The sequence below is a fragment of the Erithacus rubecula genome (genome assembly GCF_903797595.1).
Source record: "Erithacus rubecula genome assembly, chromosome: 3".
NCBI lineage: Eukaryota > Metazoa > Chordata > Aves > Passeriformes > Muscicapidae > Erithacus > Erithacus rubecula.
In genome coordinates this window covers 93,274,484-93,281,768 of record NC_136689.1, presented here as the reverse complement: position 1 = coordinate 93,281,768, position 7,285 = coordinate 93,274,484, and the positions used below count along the sequence as shown (strand labels likewise).

At 35.9% G+C, this 7,285-nt stretch overlaps 1 long non-coding RNA gene across 1 annotated transcript in view; it reads left to right on the top strand.

Moving 5' to 3' along the window:
• The first annotated feature begins 1,187 nt into the window (after positions 1–1,187).
• Positions 1,188–7,285, top strand: part of LOC306799887 — a 46,438-nt gene continuing 40,340 nt past the window's right edge. The window contains exon 1 of the long non-coding RNA XR_013773706.1: positions 1,188–1,453. This is a non-coding gene — a long non-coding RNA (uncharacterized lncRNA). The remainder of the gene's footprint in view (positions 1,454–7,285) is intronic.

The following is a 7,285-nucleotide window of genomic DNA, read 5'->3' as shown; positions in this document are numbered from 1 at the left end:
GTCAAGGAAAATGAAAATGTTCCATATTAGGAACTGAGCTAATCAATAGTACTGCAAGAATAAAAATCATGTATGTTTTATATAGTAAAATAAGTAATTTTTATGTCCTTTTTTTTCTTTTCTCAAGTTCTAATTTGAAAGGGTGGGTATTGTGAAAATGTGGCAATCAACTGAAATTCTTGCCTTTCTCTAGGAATCTGTTGGGACCAGATGCTTATGCTTTTGCTAGAAGGCGATAGTGTTTCATTTTAAACACAAGTTATATTGCAGAGCTGTGGAATTACAAAAGAAATTATGGATGAGCACATTTTTTTTCACCTCAGAAGACCTTTTACAAGTTTCAAATCTTAGATTTACAAACACATATTAAATAATCATGAGGCAGCTGGCATGCATCTTGGGAAGATGTCAAGAAGCAAAAAACACTTCATGTAATATAGAGAGATGATATATTATTAAAATCTCATCTATCCTTAACAGTAAGATAGTATTGTATCATATCCTCATATTTTCTTAATAGTAATGCATGCTTTATTCTGGAACTATATCTGGGCAACTATTGATCCAAACTGAAGCTTGTCCATGCCTCATATAGATCCTACTTGAATTTCTTTTTCAAATCTACTACTTATTTTCTTAGGCACACAGTATATTAGTACAGAAAATATTTTATTACCTCATACAGTCCTTTGTCTCGTTATTATATATCTCACAATTCTTGTAAATTCAGTTATTTACAGACATAAGGCAGGAAAGTTTAAAAAACAGGAAAGAAAAAGAGGCTAATCTACTTCATGTTAGTCAGTTTTCTCTCTTTTTCTCTCAGCTTCCAAGAAAGGTTACACCAAATAGTGGGTCTCTGTTGTCTAGCAGAGGGTTTAATATAGGTACCAACAGCCACCTATGTCTTTCATTTGAAAAAAAATTGGATACACCACTGTTCATTTCTACAACTTGTTGTTGTGAGGTGGTACAAGAAGAGGAAAAATGTTATGAACTTTGCTCCTTCTGAGGAAAAAGATTGTTCTATGGCACAATCAAGGATTTACCAGGAGAAAGGGGAGAAGAGAACCTCTTCTTGATAGGATTATAGTCTGTCTAAGTTTATCTGTAGAAAAAAAAACCCAAATCAAACTCAACAACCCTCAAAGGTTTCACATTTTTCTTTCTATTTTGTAAGCAGTTATATGTCTGGATTTTAAAACTCGCTGCTAATTTTGGCTGAGCTGTCACATATGTGACCCTGCACCAGTTGTTTAATTTCCCTGAGCCTCAGTAAGCTTGGCAGAACAACAAGACAAGAACATAAGACCACTGGAAAAAACAGATGGAAGAGGAAAATAATTTTTGCACAAAGCTTTACACCATGCTTTGAGATGAGTTATTTGAGAGAAGGATGTGTAGCAAGAAATGGGCTGGATGAGACTCCAAAGAAATTACCTAAACTAGGTAAGTCCAGGTAAGTCAATTTAAATCAAAGGAATAATCCCATTGAGTTTTTGATGTGAAGTGGAATCTGCCCATCCATTTTTGTACACGTATGGTTGTGCACATCGTGTCTGTGTGGGAGAGGATGCTGGAGAAGTGCAGACAGGACAAAGAAGCATTTAAGACCTTGTGATTACAGTTTTGAATCACTCTCATGCCATCATAAGCAACATGAAAACATGCAGACAAATGTTTACTTTGCATGGAAATTTCTCTAATTGCCTACATTCATGGATAGCTTGAAAGTAAAAACTGGCTTTAAAGTAAAATAAAGTACATTTCCTCATTTCCTGTATCTTGTGGGGGTTTCTTTGGTTTGGTTTGGTTCTGGGTTTTTTTTGGGGGGTGTGTTTTTTTGTTTTGTTTTGTTTGTTTGTTTGTTTGCTTTTGGGGTTTTGGTTTTTTTCTTTTTTCGGTTGTTTGTTTGTTTGTTTGGTTTGTGTTTTTTTTAGTTGGTTTGTTTTTTTTCTAAGCTGCAAAGGATCTGTCTTGTGTTAAGTAGACTCAGGGCAGGAAACTGTATCTGGACAAGGAAGCCAGGTAGCTTGCTACTAAAGTTTTGGCTAAATGATATGAAATGGTTATTGCTTAAAAGATTACTCCTAGAACTCTGGAAACGAGTCAGTATTTTTAGGTTTTCCTTGTAAACTCAATAACTGAATAAGTATCTTCTGGACCTGTGTTTCTTATTATGACTTACAAAAAAAAGTATTAATGACTTAATGACTGGTGACTGAGGCATACTCTTATTTTTTTTGCATTCTATAAACACAATTAAAACAAATTTGAACCAAAAATATGGGCAAATGTTTCCACTTGATCTTTCTGGGTAGAAAATCAAGGGCAAATCATATAATGACAAATGTTCTTTTGACAAACTACAAATTGCTTTAAAGCCGGTGTAAGCTGACAAACATGGATAGGGCACTGCAGAGTTCAGAGGCTGTTGTTAGTCAGGATTTTGGGGCAATTACATTTCTATGAGTGTCAATAGTAGCTCATCTCTATTCTGTTGAAGGCAGAAATTTGTTCAGCCACAGGCATCAAAATATAATCAATATACTTCTAGGAAATTATTCAAGCCAAATGTTTGTGCCAACTTAACAGAAGTGCTAATTTGTCAGACAGTATGAGAAACTACTTGTGTCTCTGTAGTGAGGGTTTTTTTTTTAAATAATATTCCAATGCCAATAGATACTGACTTGTTCTAGGGGACCTGAATTTGCTAAAAACTTTAAATATCAAATTACTCTTTTCTTCATATTGCTGGACTAACTTGTCTCTTAGGTTCTGTCATCTGTGATTTCTCTAAGTACATTGGTAATTATTTTAGTGATGCTGCAGAAATGAAAAGAAAAGCAATAAACAATATGCTCACTTGTGTATTTTAAAGTATGAAATTTATGTCTATCATTTTAGCTTTTCCAGATTGTTGAACAGAAGAAATTAGAAATGGTCAAACCCCATAAAAGTATGAGATAGACTTGTCCCTAATTAGAGGTTTCAAAATTTCTGATGGTACAGTCAGTAAAGGAGAAATAGTTTAGAGATTTTTCGCTGAATTCATTACTTCACCATGTCATAAATTTTGTATGCTCTTGGAAAGCAATATGGAGAGAATACATGTTCTGATCACATTGAAATCAAAAGCATGTTGCCTTCAGAGGTGTTAGAATATCACTGAGAATTTTTTCAAATTTCACAGTACAGTCTATTTTATTTTTGTGTAATTTATCAGCTGGAATATGTCTGCAAAGAGGCAGTATCTATAGGGATGTAATTGGAAAGAGTATCAGATCACTATTGATCAGTAGATACATGGAATCACTTTGAATTTGAAACTAAACTATTAATAGATAATGTCCTCCAATGGATGTCAATAATTTACATGCTTATGGAGTGCTCTATGCAGCCTTTTCAGTGTACCAAGAGAAATCTCTGTTCAATAGCATGCCATTGCTTTATTTATATATCTAGATGTTTATTTATTAAATAAACACAATCAAAAATTAAAGCTCTCCCTTCTGGTTCTTTGATGAAAGTGATACAAGGATTCTTTTAATCCTGGCAAAAATTCCACACCCGTGGGCCTGCTTTGTGAAGCTGTCCAACAGTTGGCCAGGTACTGATTCCACAGGTTAGGATGTTCAAGATAATATGTTTTAAAAGCAAAACCTTTCCCTCAACTTTGGCTGCTCTTTGAAGGAAGTTAGGGATATAGTTAAATTTTAAAACTATATTAGCCATTAACAGCTGCTGGCTGAGGAGTCTGGGTTTTCCTACTGACACTTGGATTTGGTGTAGCTAGTATCCAAGGGTACCTCTGAATTCCCAAAAAGAAGGTTGAGCAGGTTTCTCCAGCAAGGCAAAGGTGCTGTGTCCTTCATTCACCTCTGGATGAAAGAAGTAACCCAAACCCTTGAGGCTGGTCACTATAGAAGGTAATTTTCAGGGGAAGGAATATTTGTATAACCATCATTTCACTATAATAAGGAATTCATCAGTTAATCACTTCAGTTTTAGTTATATTGTTAAAATGTTAGCAATATAAAAATATTGATAGAATAAGCTTTTTCAAATATTTTAGAGCCTGACAGCAGCGTACAATTACTATTTAGTGGAAAGGGTAAAACAAGAGCATCCAGTTAAATATATTGAGGAAGATCACAGGATCATAGAATAGTTTGGGTTGGAAGGCACCTTTAAAGACCATCCACCACTCCCCTGCAATGATCAGGAGCATCTTCAACTAGATCAGGTTTCTCAGAGCCTTATTCAATCTGACCTTGACTGTTTCCAAGGATGAGGAATTCTCTCCTGGAAACCTGCTCCAGTGTTTCACCACCCTCAGTGTAAAAAAAAAAAAAAAAAAAAAAAAAAAAAAAAAAAAAAAAATTCATGATATCTAATCTAAACTGACATTCCTTCCATTTAAAACGGTTACCCCGTGTGCCATCACCAGAGGACCTGCTGGAAGGTTTGTCTTTCTAATACTCCCCCTTGAGGTATTGGAAGGTGCTGTAAGGTCTTGTCAAAACCTTCTCTTCTCTGGGCTAAGCAGCCCCTGCGCTCTCAGCCTGTCTTCACAGGAGAGGCGTTGCAGCCCTCTGATAAATTTTGTGGACTCCTCTGAACCCACTGCAAAAGCTTCACATCTTTGTTGTGCTGACAGCTTCACGATAGATATTTCTACTAGCATGATCAGATTTCGTTGATATATATTCAGTAGATTGTCATTTGTTAGTTTTCCTGGTGAGAATGTGATAGCACTGCCTTCCCCATTTGAGTTATTCATTTTGTAGCTTTCAAATGAGCAGTGTCAGGCTTGCTCTCTTCTTTACATTAGCTGAGCAGTGAGTTTTCAGAAGGATTAATATATACTCCTTCAGCTTTCATGCCTCTGTGCTGTCCCGAGACTCATAAAGCAAGAGGGATTGATAGTTTCAGCATTTTACTCATGTAATATGGGGAAATCATTTAGAAAGTGATTTATGGTGTTGCAGTGATACGGTTCATAAAGGATAATGCCTTTCTACTTTAAATTCACATTCTATTACATAGGAAAGGCTTTGGCATTTGAAAGAAAAGTCAGCTGTGGTATCATCAATTTATAGCAGGTTATTTGAATGTGAAATAGAGGGAAACACCCCATCAAACACTTTATTCCTAGTAATGTTAGCTTCCCTGATAGTTAATTAGTCATGGAGAGTTCCATTTGACAATTAGCCATAGATTTGTGGTTGTGATGAAGAATGGTTGAAGAGAAAACGAGAGAGACAGTAACCTATACAGCATTTCTGTAAGTGTAAGAGAGGTAATTTATTCAAGGGCAAGCCTTTATTCTTCTGTCTTTGACATGTTAAGATGACACAAAATGGGAAGGTTGAGACAGGCTTACCTAGCTTATTCCCACTTCAATATTCAGCAGCAATAATGAGATTAGAATATATTTTCTTGTTATCAGCTGACCTGATACTTTTCAATACACAGTAGAATGAGAGCTATTATAGCAGTCCCCAGATATTTGAGTCTATTCCCATTCCCCTTTCATCTTCCACACTTTTTTATTACCAGTTCTGATTTAAATCATAGCTTAGTTCTTTGCTCTCAGTTTGAAACCAGATCCTACCCATCAGCATGGCTGTTTGTTGATTTTGGGAGCTACTCTGCCTGTGGTCACTGCTCCTTGCCTAGTGATCACAGGAAGCAAGCAAGAGCCTGCTGATGCAGTAATAGCACAGCTAGTTCTCTCTGGGGATTGTTTTTTTATTTTTGAAGGTACACAAACATAACTGAAAAAACATAGTTTTGGTACTGCACTGGCATGGGCTGTGGAAGGAAGAGAAATATCATCATACAGGAAATTGGTTGAAATGACAGCAGAGAGGGATTTGTTGATTTTTTAATGACATATATCAGTTCTTTTAACCTGTGCACAGGAGCAGAATGACAGGCTTAAGGGACATACCTAAATCATTGTAAAGGTTAATTGAGACCAGTCCCTGCATTAAGTGGCTGAACAAGACAGCACCTCTCTTGCTATGTACAAGGAAACACCAGAAGAAGACGTTTTTTATATCAAAGAGAAGACTAACCCTGCCTTCTTTATTCTTCTTCCCTTAATATTTAACTTCTCTGAATGCTGACACAGTGAAGTATGGGAATATTCTGACTATTTATTGGCATCATATGGAAAAGCTTTATCAAAGACACAACATAAACCTCTGTGTATTCTTAAATTTTCCCTATAAATTTTAGTGAAAAATGTGACTAAATGCAAATGTCAAAATCTGGGAGGAACAAACAGAAAGAAAGAACAGAAAGAAAGTAAGAACTTTGGTACAGTCTTTTAAGGAGGGATATGAAGTAGGAGAGTAGCTGTTTAACTTATTGAGGTTCAAATCAGGAAAGAGGCATAAAAGGTTTTGGTAACTCTTACATTTGCTCAGCAGAATTGGTTCTCACTAAGGAAATGTCATTTTTACTGTTTGGATCACTTTTCCCAGATATTTTCACAAGTGGGCCTTTAGCTAATCCTGAATTTATGTGGTTTGCTCTCTTCCTCTGAAGTCCTTAATAAAAATGTCAGATTCCATAGGATCTTATAAATGACCTTGTTGGTACCCTGTAGTGATTGTGTGCATAAAATCTTCAAATCTAGAGTGCTTCATAATTATCCACTATATTTCATCACTGCACTCAGAGACTGTGGTTAGTGTTTCTTAGGGGTCTTATACAGGCTTTATATACAGGGAATATGGAAAGGCAAGAGAACTGCAAGACTAGAACAAAAGTACTTACTATGAATTCCTTTAGCTTTGTTTGCTGCTGCTACTTTTTTTCTAAGAAGAAGATAAATTCCAAGAAAGAGGAGGTTCAGTTCCATCTCTTTCGAATATTGCTTCCAAACCTGCATTTTCTGCCCTTTCTTCCTTTTACCTCTTCTTACCTGTCTCTTAAAGCAGTGGCAAGTGCTGCCATAAACCTGTCTCCTGTTATTGGTGACATAAGAACAGAAAACATTTTTATGTGGAAGGAGCCTTAGTAGTTATAGCAAACCACTTATCTTTTTAATAAAAAGCATATATTTTTTATGCTTTACCTTTTTTATTAGTAACTGCAGTAGCATTCAGTACTCTGTAAAATGACATTTCTTTCAGTCACTTTCAGAGTTGCCTCAAACCTGTGGTATCCAGATCTTGGGGTCACTCAGGCCTTTTATCTGTGCTTGTAGGGGCATGATTACCACAGCTATGAATTTCCTCGAAAATTATTAAAGCTGTGAAATGGCCTAAAT